This window comes from Cetorhinus maximus, chromosome 13 (genome assembly GCF_964194155.1).
Source record: "Cetorhinus maximus chromosome 13, sCetMax3.hap1.1, whole genome shotgun sequence".
In the NCBI taxonomy this organism is placed as follows: Eukaryota; Metazoa; Chordata; class Chondrichthyes; order Lamniformes; family Cetorhinidae; genus Cetorhinus; species Cetorhinus maximus.
The window spans coordinates 114,686,572-114,702,144 of record NC_135891.1 but is presented as its reverse complement, the minus strand read 5'-3'; the positions used below and the strand labels follow the sequence as shown (position 1 = coordinate 114,702,144).

The following is a 15,573-nucleotide window of genomic DNA, read 5'->3' as shown; positions in this document are numbered from 1 at the left end:
TAAAGACAAAACGTGGCACACAGACTGATTGGTTCAGTTTTTAGGATCAGGTATAGTGTTCCAGCTTGTCACACAGTTTGATTCACAGGTGATAAACTGACCAAATGTTATCCAGACTGGTTCTGCAACATCTCAACTTACAAAAATATTGAAAAATCTATGAAGTTGGAAACTTGGCACCTGTAACGGTAAATGTTAAGATCTATCTTGCTCAGTCTTGTAAAATAATTTTCAGCAGCAAATCAGAGTTTATTAGTATTTTTAACTAGCAATGTGGTTGGACCAAAGCCAGAATTTACATAAAATAAATTACAATGGTTGACAACTATCCCGTCAGATACTGCACTGCAGTAGGGGTAGACAGTACACTTCTGTCACTCAGATCTTCTGGAAATTAGCCTGGATAAAGAGCCAAAGAATAAAACAGAGGTTGCCACAAAATATTTTCCAATCTACACCTCCAGCAAGGGAAGGCAAGGGTGACAACTTGTAGGAGGAAGAGAGAGAAGATAATTATTACAGCATCAAACCATGGATTAAGATAGCATTTGATTCCATATTATGCTGCACTTCATTGGCTAACTCACTTGAGACTAAAATTCTAAGCCAAATTTGGTGTGCTCATCAACATGGGAGACATCAGCGGTAAGGAAATTAATAATCATGAAGCACTCCTAGATCTAGTCTAAAGGTAACAAAGACACACAAGGGTTTCAGCAAAAGAGTGGCTGACGTCAGGCAACGTCACAGAGATGGAAGTTAGCTGTCTTGGTGATCGAAAGAAATGGGTTTAGAGCTCAGCTCAGGGTTAATAGTATGGGTTTAACCCTGAAAGTGTGGCCAGGAAAGGAGATGGGGTCAGTGGCAAAAGATCAGAGCTTGTGAGGGTTCCAAAGGTAGACCTCATTCACCCAGAAAATTCTGCTGTGATGAGAGGATTCTATATTTCTTAACTGATTTGGGCATTTGCTTTCACTACAATGCCAGGAAATCTATTACACTGTTAATCACCAGCCAAGTGATGAATTCCCTAAGATCTGACCTAAATTAGCCTTTCGCTAGTTTGAACTTGTAGCCCCTTGTTCTACTAAGACAGCTACATTTTTAGCATAAAAAATAACTTTGCCTGTGCTATTTATTGCCTTACATTCCACTAAAGTGGTTTCCTCCTTAGTAACCTCCCTTGAACTTTGAAAACCAAAGTATTTGGTTAAAGTATATGTAAATTTTAACAAGGTAGAATAATTAAGTTGGTCAGCTAGTGGAAATATTGCACTGCTACAGTGGAAATGCTTTCATGAGCTTGAGGTTAAGTCACATTGCTGGAGCAGTGTGAAAAGATGCTTTACTCTATACTTAACTTGACTAAGGAGAGCTAGAAGTGCTCAAAATCAAAAGTTGTTTTACTCCCAAAACAAAACAAGCAAACATACAAATAAAAAGAAGAAAGTTTCAAAACACAAAATAGCATCAGTGCTGCTAAGTATTTGGACACTTGGCTAGGAACAGCAATTACAAGTGGATAATTACATTTGTTCAGTCCAGGAGTGTGCACAGTTAGCACTGAAGTCCAGAGATATAACCAATCAGTAAAGTCAGTGCCGCAATTAGAATTTGCTTCTTCAGGGAGATTTTACATTTACTAGCCAAATTAGTATGTTCCTGTGGGAAGGATTACTCAAAACCACAGCTCAGTTCTTCCAGCTGTGCATTTACCAGAACCATCTGGTGTGGTGCTGAGGTATGCAGAACATGAGGGCCCCAGGTTCAATTTCTAAGTCAGTGCTGCTTTAGCCAATCTCTGAGGAAGGAATTGGTTGAGAGGAGGTGGGGGTGCCAGGGGGCGGGTGGAATAATCAAGACGTCCCATTCTATATTGCTGCCTAGATCCACTACCACAAAATGCACTATTGCACCTTGGCAGAGAACAGGGCTGTGCTTTGCCCTGATAACCTTTCCAGTCCAATAGCCTGCTGACACTCAGTCCATCTGAGGAAAGGGCGAAGGTGCGTTTTGGCAAGGTACTGAAGAGTTACGGGGTTTGTAGAACTGTACCCAACTGAGACAGCACCTTCAGGAGAAAATGGGGGGAAAAATCCTCAGTCAACTCAAGGCAACTCAAATAACTGGCCTCATTCACTACTATCAAAATACTTTTACTGTAGTGTTCAACTGCTGTTCAGCTATAACCTGCTGCCTCAGTCAAGGCCCAGCAGCTAAACCTGGAATTTTCTGGTCCATACAAAATTAATCTGTCTCTTTACCCATTAGGTCATCTGGTGAACCAATATTAGCAAGTTACAAACTAAATATATATTCTGCTATTAAATGGGTATCAAGAGTTAATAACCAAAATGGATCCTCAGCCATTTGAATATTGAATCCTTACCTTCGTATGAACACTAGTCAAACTCCAACATTACAACAGTGACTACACTTCAGAAGTACTTGACTGATTTTAAAGCCCTTTGAGAACTCTCAAGATTTGTGAAAGTGCTATATAAGTGCAAGTTCTTTCTTCACCTGTGCCGATACACATGGGGACTCAAGGTTAAGTGTATCCCTCAGACGAAAGGGTTAGAGGGCCTGGGCATAACTAAATCAGGGCCTGCAGATATGATACAGGCCCAATGTTAAATTCATATATTCTGCCCTTATTTTTATTATAAAATTCTATGTTCATATTTAAGGAAAACCACCCAGGTAAATTTCTCAATTGTAATTGCATCCTCTCACCAATGGTAGAAGCACATTCATTGCCAAAATGGTATCATTACAGCACAATACATGTAGGCAGTTTTCATCATTAACATGGGCATAGATTTTATGATGGGGAAGGTGGCAGCAAGGGTATGCAGATGCATTTTTTAAAAATATAAAAATGTGTATGGATTAGTACTGCACTTGTTCACCAAGCAAAAGCTTATCACTCAGAGCAAAATGTTCAGCACATCATATCAATTTCTCTTAAAAATGCACAGTAACAGAACATGATGAACATCAATATCCCAACTGGATCACTATTCTACCTTTAATCAAGTGTTTGGATCATCTATTTGCATTCGCTTTGTTAACTCAAGCATTTTAATATTCCATTTTCCAAGCCAAATCAATCACAATTATTGCCATTTTAGGGGAAGTGAAGACAGTTTGCTACTGTACTTCCAGTAAAACTGGTAAAACATCAGGATAAACTGTGTATTTAGATCACAGCACTCTCCTCCCACAAAGTTTAGAGATTCCATACACAAATAACAAAGTTAAAGGAAATGCCTCTAAATAAATAAAACCCACAAACAAATTAAATCCCCTGATGTGTTTTGGAAATCTATGGGCTGCTTGCACCCATCCACAAGGATTGCAATAAGAAGCTTGCATTGTGATTAAACTTTATAGGCAGGAGTATCTTTCGTTCACTAATTAACCAGCTGAATTGAAAGCCCTTCTCCATTTTCACAATTCCAGGAAGTATTCTTTTATTAAGCCTGGAGCCTCATTCATGGAGAACCCAAACCAAATTACTGGGGGAAAAAATCGACACAGGTAAAGTTTCCGTTTGCCTGACATATATTGGGGACATGTTGAGCTTAATCAAATCCAATGAGTTTAGGCAGTGTTGGCAATAGCCCAAACTCAGAATCTCTTTCTCCACAGCCATCCCACCCCAACAAAGTATGTGGAGAGGTAGCTGATGGACTTTAACTCACTATAAACATGCAGCATACCTGCACACAATTACCTGGTACCAAGTGGGATGAATCTCAGCCCTTGGCAACAGGTTTACCCCTGCAGCTCCCATTAATAAGCTAATCTAGCTGGTGAGACATCAGCAATGTCTGGAGTAATGATAGTTATCTGGCTTAGGCAATTAGTTACCGGGTTTGCCACAGGGTATTGATGCTGTTCAAATCTCCCCATTGCAGTCACCTTGGAATTCCTAAGATCTCAGAATTATTTGACTTATCCCTCCACTTAAGGAAGATGGTCAAAGGCAAGCAAAATTTTGTGCTAGGCATAACACCTGTAGGAGGCACTCATGGTATACAAGTCAACTCACCACAAAATCTGAGTCTATACCCTATCAAATAATTATACTACCAGTTATGCTTCTACCAGCAGTGCTTCAGTAAAAGCTGCTTGCTTCTCTACAACCCAATCATGAAAGGCACCTAATCCTGGAAACATCAGAGCATGTTCACATATTCAGCAGAACTTTGCATACTAATATAAATCAACTATTGAGACAGGCACTCCTTGTATCTTCAAAATCTTCCTTTTGAACTCTGCGAAGACTCAGTACTGCATGGGTGCATTGTTATATCCCACAGGTTAGAAATTTGTTCAAAAAGTGAGTAGAATACATTAGATCCACAGGTGAGTCTGCCAACAATACAATATTATCTGGAAATAGCATAATTCTTTCCGAAATGGTCAGAACTAACACACCTGAATCGAACCTTTACCATCACTGCATCATGACCAAGACACTGATCGCAATCAGTGACAGTGAATTCCCTGGTCTACTCCTCAGCACAAATCAATGGGATGGTTCCAGATTTAATTACCGTGCCAATTGCAATGCTGTTCTCAGTGGGCAGGGTTGAAGAACACAAATTATTTGTTTAATTTGGCCCATGTCTCACTAAAAGTCTACAAAAAGTCTGCTGGAATGACTGGTCTAGATGCGTAAATCTCAGACTGGTACAATAAGGGGTTTTTTTTGCGTACTGTGAAATTTGTTAGCATACATTGTTGAGGCACAGTAAGCTTTTTTCTTTCTCTGGCCATGAAGCATCTTACCAGAGATAAAAGCAAAAAACTGCGGATGCTGGAAATCCAAAACAAAAATAAAAACACCTGGAAAAACTCAGCAGGTCTGACAGCATCTGCGGAGAGGAACACAGTTAACGTTTGAGTCCGTATGACTCTTCAACAGAACTAAAGAAAAATAGAAGAAGTGAAATATAAGCTGGTTTAAGGGGGGTTGGGACAAATAGAGCTGGATAAAGGGCCAGTGATAGGTGGAGATTGCCCAAAGATGTCATAGACAAAAGGACAAAGAGGTGTTGAAGGTGGTGATATTATCTAAGGAATGTGCTAATAGGTGACATTAAGGGTAGAAAGCAGGACGAGCAAGGTACAGATAGCCCTAGTGGGGCTGGGGTGGGGGGAAGGGATCGAAATAGGCTAAAAGGTAGAGATAAAACAATGGATGGAAATACATTTAAAAATAATGGAAATAGGTGGGAAAAGAAAAATCTATATAAATTATTGGAAAAAGGGGGATCAGAAAGAGGGTGGGGATGGAGGAGAGAGTTCATGATCTAAAATTGTTGAACTCAATATTCAGTCCAGAAGGATGTAAAGTGCCTAGTCGGAAGATGAGGTGCTGTTCCTCCAGTTTGCGTTGAGCTTCACTGGAACATTGCAGCAGGTCAAGGACGGACATGTGGGCATGAGAGCAAGGTGGAGTGTTATAATGGCAAGTGACAGGGAGGTCTGGGTCATGCTTGCGCACAGACCGAAGGTGTTCCGCAAAGCAGTCACCCAGTCTTCGTTTGGTCTCACCAATGTAGAGGAAACCGCATTGGGAGCAGCGAATGCAGTAGACTAAATTGAGGGAAGTGCAAGTGAAATGCTGCTTCACTTGAAAGGAGTGTTTGGGCCCTTGGACGGTGAGGAGGGGGGAAGTAAAGGGGCGGGTGTTGCACCTTCTGCGGTTGCATGAGAAGGTGCCGTGGGAGGGGGTTGAGGTGTAGGGGGTGATGGAGGAATGGACCAAGGTGTCCCGGAGGGAACAATCCCTGCAGAATGCTGCCGGGGGGGTGAAGGGAAGATGTGCTTGGTAGTGGCATCATGCTGAAGTTGGCGGAAATGATCCTTTGAATGCGGAGGCTAGTGGGGTGATAAGTGAGGACAAGGGGGACCCTATCATGGTTCTGGGAGGGAGAGGAAGGTGTGAGGGCAGATGCGCGGGAGATGAGCCGGGCACGGTTGAGGGCCCTGTCAATCACCGTGGGATAAAACATCGGTTAAAGAAGAAGGAAGACATGTCAGAGGAACTGTTTTTGAAAGTGGCATCATCAGAACAGATGCGACAGAGGCGAAGGAACTGAGAGAATGGGATGGAGTCCTTACAGGAAGCGGGGTGTGACGAGCTGTAGTCGAGGTAGCTGTGGGAGTCAGTAGGCTTGTAATGAATATTGGTGGACAGCCTATCACCAGAAATAGAGACAGAGAGGTCAAGGAAGGGAAGGGAAGTGTCAGAGATGGACCATGTGAAAATGTTGGAGGGGTGGAAATTGGAACCAGAGAGTTTATTAATTTGGACACAAATTTGTCAGAAGTTTCTCATTGGCCATTAACTTGAACATAAAATTAAAACATAAACAAATTACTTTTAAATGTTTAAAACTGCTTATTTTTTAAAATATACATGGTAAATCCCTCCCACAACGCTCTCTCCTTCTGGCATACAAAGTTTGATTTTAACCTACACGTCTATAGTTCTCCTCATGTACAGAAAGATGCTTTTTGAACAAAAGGAAAATAAAGGGGGACAAGAAAAGTTATGGAGCGAAGACCAAAGCACAGTTATAAAGAATGCTATTTTTCAAATAAAGCTTTTGAAAATAGGGAAAAGGTTCCAGTCAAGAAAGTCTTTAAAAATCTTGTGAAAAGTAGAATTTTTCTTGCAAATAAAAGAGGATGATTTTTTTCTTGCTATGTACATTTGAAAGAGGAACCATTAATGGTGGGGAGAAGACTGTAGGGAGGTTTAAACCCATCTCTTGGAAATGAGTGACATGTGTGGGCACAAATAGCTGCAGGAAATCACAGGGTTTGGGAAGGGTGATGCCATGGAAACGTTTGAAAGTAAGAGGACTTTAAAAAATCAATTCACTGGGGTCCCAGCCACTTGACTTAGCAAAGCTGGAGATACTGGAATATGGAACGTTGTGTGCAAATTTTGCATTCTGAATTGGGTGCAATTTTCCTGGCAGGTTCCTGGAGCATGGGGGTATCACAGGCAGATTCAATCCTTTACTACCCCAACAGCCAGTCAGTTGCGCTTTCTATCAATGGTCAATTGATAGTAACTAGAAATGGGAATCCTGCTCATTTTTCCTTACCAAAACCAGGGGCAGAGGCAAATTGTGCATTTCCACAGTCACCCCAACTACTTTTAATATAATGATAAAATCTAGCATGTGTTAAATGTTTTTCTGGCATATTGTGAAACATCATTACAAACAAAGCAACATTTATTTCTTAGCCTGCAGGCAGTTAATATGCGTTACAAAACATTGAATTCAAAATGTAAACAAAGACAGACAAAGCAAAAGTTAACTTCCTGAAATCAGAATATAATTTCCTGATGTAGAGATATTTTTATTGTGGAAATGTTCGACTTGGGACTTTCCTTGTGTGTACACCTCATTAGCACAGTGCGCAGTGCATCAGGCAAATGCCAAGTGGAACTGATCAATAGTTGAACACCTTCCATCTTATGTGATCTTCATGAATTACCCGATAAAATTCAAAAGTATTAAAAAAAAGTTGTGTTAGTCTATCCTTCAGATGAGACAAAGCCAGACCCTATCTGGTTGCTTATTAAATACTACTCAAACAAAGAGGAAGGAATTCTAGTATCCAGGACAAATTGCTTCCGCAACCAACACATTGAGCTTTCTGTAGAAACTTGTACCTGTCCGTATAGCATTCTATGCGGAGCACTTTTGGGATGCTTCTATGAAGTGATAAGGTATAATATAAATGAAGGCTTCGCTTTCTACATGGAAGAAAGGTGTCTAGCAAGACCATATGTAAAAATTTTCAACAGAGGTTTCTTTATCTTTAGTGCAGATGCATCTCCTGGGACAGAAAGTGTTCTAAAAAACAACTGTATATCCCCCAATTAAAATCTGTTTACCTGATTTCAATCAGATGATTCAGGGAAATGCACAACAGTTTCACAACTTGGGAAGGAACCTTATCAGCTAACAGATTAATCTTTATAGTTTTTATGCTTACACTCTGTACTCTACAATTGTTACATTCACACTTTTAAACTTCAATTCGAAACAATACTTAATTTACAGATTTATCTTTATAAACTGTACATGATAGGGAAAAAAAGTTACAACAAGCTTCCTGAAACATTCTGGACATTAAGAGTATCACACATATTGTGATGTGCAGCACTCGGAATGCTTGCAGCTTGCTGATGTTTCCATCAGCGGCATTTAAGTAGAATTACTTACTGAATTTTTAAAAAAGTAATACAAGCATATATCACAAAGAAGTATTAAATGAAAGGGGAAAATCACTAGGTTTCCTTCCTATGCAGAAATGCCAACAAGAGATCCCCAACATCTAAACAAAACATTCTGTTTCTGTATGGGGTGGGAGGGGAGAAAGGGAGGGGCTGAGGTAACTCCTTTTTTAAAAAAAAGGTTAATTCATGCAATGTAGACATTGCTGGCAAGGTCAGCATTTAATGTCTATCCTTAAATGCCCTTGAGAAGGTGATGGTGAGCCACCTCCTCAAACGATGAAGTCCATGTGGTGTAGGTACACTTACAGTGCTGTTAGGTAGGGAATTACAGGATTTTGACCCAGTGGCAGTGAAGGAACGGTGATATGGTTCCATGTCAGGTGTGGCTTAGAGGGAAACTCAACTCCCATCCACCTGCTGCCTTTGCCCTTCTAGGTGGTAGAGGTCACATGTTTAGGAGGTATTGTGGAAGAAGTCTTGGCAAGTTGCTGCAGTGCATCTTATAGATGGCACACATTGTAGGCAGTGTGCCAGTGGAGGAGGGAGTAAACATTTAAGATGACGGATGGGCTGCCAATCAAGTGGTCTGCTTTGTCCTGAACGGTATGAAGTTTCTTGAGTGTTGTTCGAGCCTGAATGTTGTTCAGGTCTTGTTGCATGTGGGACAGACAGCTTTACTATCTGACCTGTTGCCAATGGAACTGAACACAGTACAATCAGCAGTGAACATTATCATTGCTTACCTCAAGTAAGAGGGAAGGCCATTGATGAAGTGGCTAAATATGGTTGGGCCTAGAACACTGAGACTGAGATGACTGGCCTCCGTGTCATCTTTTCTTGTGATAGGTATGCCTCCTGTCAGATGAAAGTTTTCCCAGAAGGCCACCAACTTCAATTTCACCAAGGGTGTTTGATAGGAACAGGAGTAGACCATTTAGCCCCTCAAGGCTCTTTCACCAATCATTGAGATCACAGCTATTCTGTGATCCAACTCAATGCTCCTGGCTTTGGCCGATATCCCTTAATACCTTAGGTTAACAGAAATCTATCAATCTTAGATTTAAAATTAACAAGCGACCGAGCATCAATGCTGTTTGCGGAAGAGAGTTCCAAACTTCAACCAACTTTGCATCTAGAAGTATATCCTAACTTCACTCCTGAAAGGCTTGTCCCTAAATTTTTAGGCTACATGCCCTAGTCCTGGACTTCCCAGCCAGTGGAAATAGTTTCTCTGGACCTCCCTATTACTTCCCCTTAATATCTTAAAAACTTCAATCAAATCACCCCTTAACCTTCTAAATTCCAGGAAATGCAACCCTAAATTGTGCAATCCCATCCTTGGAGTCCAGATTTAATTTATTCATGAGAATAGTTCCATGTATGAGGAACTTCAGTTATGAAGAGAGATTGGAGAAGTTAAGACCTTCCTTGGAGAAGACTGAGAGCAGATTTGATAGAGGCATTCAAAATCACGAGGGGGCTGGACAGAGTAGATAGGGAGAAACTGTTCCCACTCATGAAAGAATTGAGAATGAGAGGGTACAGATTTAAAATAATTGGCAAAAGAAGCAAAAGTAATATGAGAAAAAGCTTTTTCATGCAGCAACTGGAGCGTAAGGTGTGGAATGCACTGCCTAAGTGTGGAGAAGGCAGGTTCAATTGAGGCATTCAAAAGGGAATTAGGCTATTATCTGAAAAGGAAGAATGTGCAGGGTTACAGGGAGAAGGCAGGAGAATGGCACTAAATGAATTGCTCATTCAGAGAGCTGGTGCAGACACAATGGGCCAAATGGCCTCCTCCTGCACTGTAACAATTCTGTGATTCTGGTAAACCTACAATGTAGTCCCTTCAAGGCCAATATATCCTAAGTTGCGATTCCCAGAGGTGCTCATGGTTCTCCAGGTATAGCTAGGCTTTGTATAACTGCAGCATAACTTCAACCCCCTTGTATTCCAGTTCTCTAGACATAAAAACCAGCATTCCATCAGCCTTTTTGATTATTTTGTGTACCTGTTCTTGACATTTTAACGATCAACGTACATGGGCTCTCAAATCTCTTTGGCCTCCACTGTTTCCAGCTTTTCACCTTTTGAAAGTGTCCTGTTCTACCTCTTTGAGGTCTAAAATGGATGACCTCACATCTGCCCGCATTAAAATCAATTTGACACAGCTTTTCCCCATTCACTTAATCTATTAATACCTCTTTGTAATTTTACACTTCCACACACAGTGCCACCAATCTTTGGGTCATTGGAAAATTTGGATTAGATTTGTCCTGCTTTTTGTGGACAGAATACATACACCTTGGCATTTTTCTGCTTAGTTGGATAAAATGCCAGTGCTGTTGCTCTATTGGAATAGCTTGGAAAGAGGCGTGACTAGTTCTGAAGCACAGGTCTTCAGCAGTACACCTAGGATATTGGTGGGGCTTATAGAACTCACCATTTCTTGATATCACATGGAGCGAATAAAATTGGCTAAAGACTGGCTTCTGAGATAGTGGAGGAGATTTTCAGAGGAGGCATTTCTGGCTGAAGATGGTTGCAAATGCTTCAGCCTTCTCTTATCAGCTACAGTTCTCATTTTTGATCTCTATTTAATGATAATCTGCTGAAAGATGCACGTAAATGGATATTATCTGATGGCAGGAATTTCTGGGATACTCTGTCAAATGGTCTGCCAACTAATTAAGAATACCAATGGGCAGTAGCTGTAAGGTTATATTGCATCAGAAGTCAGCACAAGATGGGGAGAAAATTGGGGAGTGAGTTTGAATATTGACTGGTTGACCATTTTCCTGTCAGCCTAGACTGCAGAGGAAATCACAGTTAAATGCAATCCTGCCCTCAACCAGCATCTACATGTGCACTTTTCAGGAGGAGTTAATATATGATCTCTACCTAGTGCAGAGGCACTGGGGCCAATTGTGGCACACCAAATGGGAACTTGGTGTGCCACAATTTTTTAAAGTCTTTTTAAGACTTAAATACAATTGCATTCATTCTCTTTATCTGCCAATCCATTGGTGAACCCATATTCCAAATCTTCTATCCAAAGAAAACACCAGGCAGTGTGGGAATGTTAAGCTTCACCAATTGCTTGATGAGTAAATGAACTATATAGTACAGTTTAGAGCTGCAGACTGGAAAGGTTCCAGACCAAAGTCTCAAGTCGAAACCTGGTTAACTGATTTTAGCTGACAGTGATACAGGTACTAGAATACAGCTTACATTCTTGATCTTGGGGGTGGGGGAGAAGTGTGAGCAGAGGGGTTGGGAAGGAAATTGAGAAGGAATTCAATCCTGTGCGCATGTAGGGATCTCAGACAAGGGCAGGATCAAGCTCAGCTATGATGCCCCTGTGGTAAAACAGCCTGCCACTCGCATGAAGAATGCCACTTAGATTAAATATTATATTGAGTGGTACCAGCAGCTAATGTGTTACATTCACTGCATTAATTTATGGGGAGGCAATGGTAGTAGTGGTATTGTCACTGGACTAAAAATCCAGACCCCCCCAGGGTAAAGCTCTTGGAACCCGGGTTTGAATCTCGCCACGGCAGATGGTGAAATTTGAATTCAATAAAAATCTGGAATTAGGAGTCTAATAATGACCATGAAACCATTGTTGTTAAAAACCCAAATGTTCACTAATGTCCCTAAGGGGTGTCCCAGGTTACCTGGTCTGACCTACATGTGACTCCAGACACACAGCAACATGGTTGCCTAAACGAAGGCAGTTAGGGATGGGCAATAAATGCTGGCTGATTCCCATGAATGAATTTTAAAAACTCATGCAGTTTGCTCCAACCCACAAGAATCTGCTTAGGATCGTTACAAATGCTTTCCAATAATCTATTATCTACTTAAGTTCAAATGTTTTTCACTACAGTGTTCAGATATATATTCAATATATACAACATTCATTGCATTTCCAGAAAATGTAGTCTCCATACATTTGACATAATACAACACCTCACAAAATAATCAAAACAAAGGACACACATCAGTACGTAATTAAATATCCTGATTACAATAGATTTCTAAATGTTACAGATGAAGCATCATTGCCTCTACCACAGCTCATTGCAGGTCACAAGACCACCCCCTCCCCCCCCCTCTCCCCTCCCCCCCCCCTCTCCCCTCCCCCCCCCCTCCCCTCCCCCCCCTCCCCCTCCCCCCCCCTCCCCCTCCCCCCACCTCTCCCCCCACCTCTCCCCACCTCTCCCTCTCCCCCCCTCTCCCCCCCTCTCCCCCCCTCCCCCCACCTCTCCCTCTCCCCCCCTCTCCCCACCTCTCCCCCTCCCCCCTCTCCCCCCCCCACCTCTCCCCCCTCCCCCCCCTCCCCCCCCCCTCCCCCCCCCTCCCCCCACCTCTCCCCCCCCTCCCCTGCCGCGCCGCCAAATCTCCAGACAGAGACTCTCCAGCTCATTCACCAACTGTACTACACACGTAGAGCCCCAACCAATCCCACATAAGACATCAACAACAACTTTAATATAACTAAACATCTCAAGGCACTTAACACAGGAGCATTATAAAACAAAGTATTACCCAGCCACATAAGGAGGTATTAAGTCAAATGGCCAAAAGCTTGGTCAAAAAGTTAGGTTTTAAGCAGTGCCTAAAATGAGGAAAGCAATTAGAGAGAGGTGCAGGGAAGGTACTGCAGAGCTTGGGGCCTAGGCAACTGAAGGCACAGCCATCAATGGTGGAATGATTAGAATTAGGGATACTAAGGCTAGAATTAGAAGAGCACAAGCTAAAGAGGGTTGTGGGGTTGGAAGAGTTAACAGAGATAGAGAGAAGGGAGGCATGGAGAGATCTGGAAACAAATGTGAGAATGTAATAACATATCTCATTTTATTGGAGTGTTATAGGTCAAAAGACAATCTTTGACACATAAGGAGATATTACGGCAGAGAACTTCATACATATACGCAGACTAAAAGACATGTTCAAGACCACAATCGATGCCTAGATACAGTACCTACTCTACATTCAGCATGAACCCCTGGTCAGAGCCAGTTTTCACAGGCAACTTCAAGGCCCGGAAACATAGGCTACCTGGTCCACTTCAACCACCTGGGCACAAGTTGTACTTGGTCACACCTACCGAAATAGATGTAGAATCTCATCCACCACATCGAACCAAAGAGCTTAAAGACCATGTAGGTAACAGGAAAGAGATCATATTTTTCTAGCTTGAGTTGCAGATCTTTTCCCACACACCGCCCCCCCCCCCCCCCCCACAAAAAAAAGGTAGAAGTTGCTATCAGGCATCCCACCACCCGCCCCAAACCTCCAAGCCCCGTTTGACGATTACTCACTCAACCAGTCGACAAAGCAGGGTCACATTTCTGTCAGAAACACCGTCCCTGCCCTCGGGAACCGACGATCTGCGCCGATATCGTCGAATGAAAATCAAAAACACCCAGCGCCACAACTGCCCTCCCCCCCCCCCCCGCAGTAGACCCGCGATGGAACCCCCGCGAAACCCGCGGGCAGCAACTGCCGGGCGCGAGCCCACTCTCAGCCCAACGGCCGGAGACAGGGGAACCACCACAGGTAGCTCAACAATGACCCAACTCCCCCAATAAACTAAACAAACTTTATTCATGGTTACCATTCCAATTGCTAAGTTAACCCAAAAAAAAAACTACATTATATTACTCAAATCCCTCTTTTTAAAAACGTCTGCCATATAAAACTCACCTGAAACAGGTAAATCAGGTTAAACTTTGTCAACAAGAAGGTGTTTACTTGAGACTGTTGTGAGTTCCATCTTATTTTCCACCCATTTACATTTTCTTTTCCTTTTTTTTTTAAAAGAGAAAAAGCTTGATTCAAGTTGTTAAACTTGGCATCTGGGAGCGACCGGTTAGCTGTGCTTACTTACTTACTACCAAGACCAATCCTTCGTAACTTAACTTCCAAGCCACAGTAAAAGTCCAACAAGATTCCCCACAATTCAAAAGTTTTTGGTGACAATCAGAATGGACTTCATACGCCATCAACTGGAGAGGGATGAAACCGACGGGGTCAAAAAAAAATGGCTTGCAAATTTAAAAAAAAAACAAATGTCAAATCAATTTGAGCTTAAAAAAAATGCAAAATACAGCAGATGCTGGAAAACTTTTTTTTAAAAAAAAAAGCAGAGAATGCTGAAAACACTCAGCAGCATCTATGGAAAGAACAGACAAGTTGAGGTTCCAGCATTTCAAAAGGTAGAGGGAGCAAAAACGCACACAACATACACTTAGCTGAATCACCAAACGACCAAGGATGAAATCAAAAGAATGAATTGCATTTACATAGAAAAGTAAAACTGCGCGTGCCGGAAAATCTGAAATAAAAGCAGGAAATGCTGGAACTACTCAATAGGTCAGGCAGTATCAAAATGCAAAAATACCTGGAAAAACTCAGCAGGTCTGACAGCATCTGCGGAGAGGGATGCAGTTGACGTTTCGAGTCCGTTTGCCCCTTCATCAGGAAGATCAGGCAGTATCTGTGGAGAGAGAAACAGGGTTAATGTTTCAGGTGTACTGGTCAAAGGTGTTTGGCTTGAAATGTTAATGCTGTTTCCCTCTCGGTGGATGCTGCCTGACTTGCTGAGTATGTTAAGCACTGATATAGGATTCCGGTGCAATTTACAGCCAACTAATATTTTGAAGTTGTTATAAGATCCCATGAAGAGCAATTAGATAAAGACCAGATCTTTGTTTTCGTAGCTGAGGACTCCCTCATAACTGCATTGCAGTGCCAGCCTAGATTATGTAGTCAAGCCACTGAAGGGGAACCTGAATTCACAACCTTCTGACTCAGAGGCAAGAATGCTACCAAAGAGGCAAGGTGGGCACTTAAAATGGAACTGAGGTCCAGGACAGCTCTGAAATAAAGTGAGTCAGTGCTGCTGCAGAGAGACACCAAATAAAATTCAGGTGTGTTTATTATGTCCTCCTATTAAAAAGTTCCTCGACTTTGTTCCCCTTGCAGGTTTATGCACATGTTAGATTGATTCGAGGACAGGATCCCAGTACAATAGCTGTATTCCAAGGAGTACTGTAAAGGACTAAAGAATTAAACCACAAAGAAGCATGGCTTACAGCAATGAGGAATGCAATCAGCTAAGTCTTGACATTGTTATAATTCTGCCTTTCAAGCCAGAAATGATTTGTCCTCAAAAGATTACAAATATTGTAAATATGAAAATAAAGTAGTTGTATAGACTTCAATGTAATTGTTCCGGGTACTGTTCCCGCCAGTGGAAATTTAACTAAATTATACCATTCCCT

The 15,573-nt window shown here is 41.9% G+C and overlaps 1 protein-coding gene across 2 annotated transcripts in view; it reads right to left on the bottom strand.

Annotated features, from left to right (window-relative positions):
• Positions 1 to 14,134, bottom strand: part of LOC144688982 (semaphorin-4E-like) — a 76,653-nt gene extending 62,519 nt beyond the window's left edge. Inside the window, exon 1 of one of the 2 annotated variants that reach the window (XM_078556063.1) lies at positions 13,994 to 14,134. The gene's annotated coding sequence lies outside the window, so the exon portion shown is untranslated. Of the gene's footprint in view, positions 1 to 13,608; positions 13,829 to 13,993 lie in introns of those variants that run through there. The other variant, XM_078556065.1, reaches the window with a different exon arrangement.
• Between the last annotated feature and the right edge of the window lie 1,439 nt (positions 14,135 to 15,573).